The 3,243-nt window shown below is 35.1% G+C and overlaps 1 long non-coding RNA gene across 1 annotated transcript in view; it reads right to left on the reverse strand.

The window, feature by feature from the left end:
• Window positions 1-2,961: 2,961 nt before the first annotated feature.
• LOC128250686 (uncharacterized) overlaps window positions 2,962-3,243 on the reverse strand; it is a 1,685-nt gene continuing 1,403 nt past the window's right edge. Inside the window, exon 2 of the long non-coding RNA XR_008266688.1 lies at window positions 2,962-3,206. This is a non-coding gene — a long non-coding RNA (uncharacterized LOC128250686). The remainder of the gene's footprint in view (window positions 3,207-3,243) is intronic.

Genomic DNA, 3,243 nt, shown 5'->3' on the forward strand with positions numbered 1-3,243 from the left:
TGTGTGTGTGTGTGTGTGTGTGTGTGTGTGTGTATTTCAGGAGAGAAATAACATCTGGCAGTATTGCAAAATACAATATATATATATATATATATATATATATATATTAGATATATGCGTGCGCACACACACACATATACATATAGGTATGCTTATATGTATTTGAAGCTGGAGAATCGTAACATCTGGCCATGTAAGAAGACAATAAACAGGTGTGTGTGTGTGTGTGTGCGTGCTTGCATATGTAGGTGTATGGATATATGAAGTGTGTATGTGTACGGTACGAGTGATGGTTTAGCCAAATTTGGTAGAGTTCTGGACAAAATTCCTCGAGGTATTTAGTTACGATCTTTGACATTCTGTGTTCAAATCAGAGTAAAGTCAGTTTTATCTTGGAATGACAAATGTATTAGGGCGTCATACAAACGCTTTGTAGCATATGGTTACGTACCTTGAAATTCCGAGTTCAAATCCCGCTAGTGAAGTCTATTTTTTTTATAAAGAGTGATGTTAAAGCGTCGTACAAAATGTCTGAGGTGTATAGTTATAACTCTTTATGTTCTGGGTTCAAATCTCAACTGGTTCTATCGATGGAACTATCGTTAGGGTAGGTATATGATGAAATATTTACAAATCATACCTCCACCCATTAACGAATTCTGTATTTCTCTACACACGCAACCACACTGCATTATTTATTGCATATTTAAAACGGATAATGTGATTTGAAGATACCCAAACCTTCTCATAAGAGGAAGGTTTGAGTATTTTTTTTTTTATATATTTTTCCCAGAAATTTTAATGCAGTTTCTTAAAATTTATGAATTCAAGCTAAAAGAACCCGATATGACTTTTGAGATTTGAAAATCCAAACTCTTTTAGGAGGAAAAGAGGTAAATACTGAGATCTTTACAATCTACCATTTTAGGACGTGAAAAATGCATTGGATAATATAGTCCTAGATACACTATGCACATGAATAGAGATATTGTTTTTGAGATCTTATTGAGAATAGGTCTACTCGATGTGTGGATCCTTGAGGCTCGACAACGAACAACAGTGACTACGACGACAACATGGAAAATATATGAACGTCTAAACGGTCGTATTACTTGTAAATACCAAGCAGAGTCAAAAGTTTTATCAGATTTTCGCTGGTGATTTTTTACAACTTGTATCTCCATGTTAAATCATTAAATTGATACAATTTGTTGTCTAATAGCTGCTGAATTGTTGGTCCTTTATTTTCAAATATAATATCTAAATAAACATTAAGTGTTTATTCTTTATTTTACATATTTGATAAGGAGTGGTGATAAAAATTGCAAATAGAGTCATTATACGCCACCTGTTTTTGCTTCTAAACCAGCCAAATAGTATTGACGTTGAATTGAGCTTCAGGTACAACTACGGCAACAGACAATAGAATATGATGGGATATATTTTGATATAATTTGTTCGAACTATTAATTAACGCTTTACATACTTAAAATAAATTTTGACTCAACCTGGTAACAGTAAAAAATTACGACAGATCACAACCTGATCTTTTCACAACGAAAGCATACACTATATACTGTAGTTCTGTAGACACTGTATAATAGCTCTTATAATAATTGTTAGAAGTTTGGCAACCTTGAGGAAAGAGAGAAGTCGATCCGTCGACTACAGTAATTGATTGGTATTTTATTTTATCGGATGAAAGACAATGATGACCTCGGTGGGATTGGAACTCAGAGCGTAAAGAGTTTTATCGGGTGCGCTAACGATTCTACCAAAAAGGAAGCAGTCCCATGAGTGGTCATGGCCGGAAGATGCGTACATGCATGTGTGTCTGCGGGTTGTCACTGATATGTCTAGCTGATCTGTCAGCTAGGTACAGGTTCCGTTGTCGACTGGTAAATATATCATGTTTCACATTTTGGAACAAGGCCAACAATTTCATGGTTAGCCGATTTCATCGACCCTAGTACTCAACTGGTACATAGTTTATCGACTCCTAGAGGATAAAACGCAAAGCTGACTTCCATGGAATTTGAACTCAGAACTTAAGGAAGAACTAAATGCCGCTAAAGCATTTTGTCCGACGTTCTAATGATTATACCAGCTCGCTTCCACGATAATTTCATATCAACATTTATTTATCATTCTAGTCGTGATTATCTATATTATCCATTGTGTTCTTCTTTGTTTGAGAAGGTAGATTGTGGTTTCAACTAGACATTCGCTGCTATTTCTAGAAAACCAAGCGACCACAGACGCATTTTCTCGTTCCCTCATAAATTTATTAAAATGGATCGAACAGCTGTTTCATACGTGAAGTAGAAAATCAGACAAGTTTGTCATTTTTTGTTTCCTCTCAATGAAAACAATCTATGTAATCATTATTTTATCTTAAACAACTTTGCTATTCACTATATATCCCTATTATTTGGTTTTAGGATGTTTATGTTCGCATATATCATTAACATACTGGAAACATATGCAGAGATATATTACCAGGTTAAACAACAAATGTACTAGTTGAACTTCAAGAAATAGGAATTATATGCTGCTAGAAAAAGCAGTCAAATTTCTATTAAATCGTATCCTATGTATTAAAAATAATGGTACTTCGGGCTTTGTCGTCCCTGATATTACAAAAATACGGCAGTCACGACTGACAAGCATTTGATTGCGAGTTCAATTTAGCTGGACTGATCAGACAGAAATAACAATAATGAATCAATTAAGTAGACAACGAAGGAAGTTCCACGTTATGGCTCATCCTGCAACTGTTAGCAGCCAATTCTCTTTTGAATCCTACTCTGGCATCTTAAGAATAGATTAAAATACTTGATCCGCTATTACTTAATATATTATGCAGGAAAATACGGCGTACTTGTCATGGTTGGAATGATGGTCTACCGAGGTATGGTATACAAAAAGGTTACTGCACAAAAAGAAAAAAAAAACACAAACTCTATTTAACATGTTTATTTCAATAATATTAAATATCTACCAAGAAATAGAATTGGTATTTGTTGCAAGACAAGTTGCCTCCTTAAATTTGACATAAACACGACAGGCATGGATGCGTGGTACAAACTTTGCTGCTCAATTACATGATCCCGGGTTCATTCCCACTGCGTGGCACTTTAGGCAAGCGTCTGCTATTATAGCCTCGGGCCGACGAAATCCTTGTGAGTGGATTTGGTAGACTGAAACTGAAAGAAACCCGTGTTGAGTGAATGAGTATATATA

The sequence above is a fragment of the Octopus bimaculoides genome, chromosome 24, assembly GCF_001194135.2.
Source record: "Octopus bimaculoides isolate UCB-OBI-ISO-001 chromosome 24, ASM119413v2, whole genome shotgun sequence".
In the NCBI taxonomy this organism is placed as follows: domain Eukaryota; kingdom Metazoa; phylum Mollusca; class Cephalopoda; order Octopoda; family Octopodidae; genus Octopus; species Octopus bimaculoides.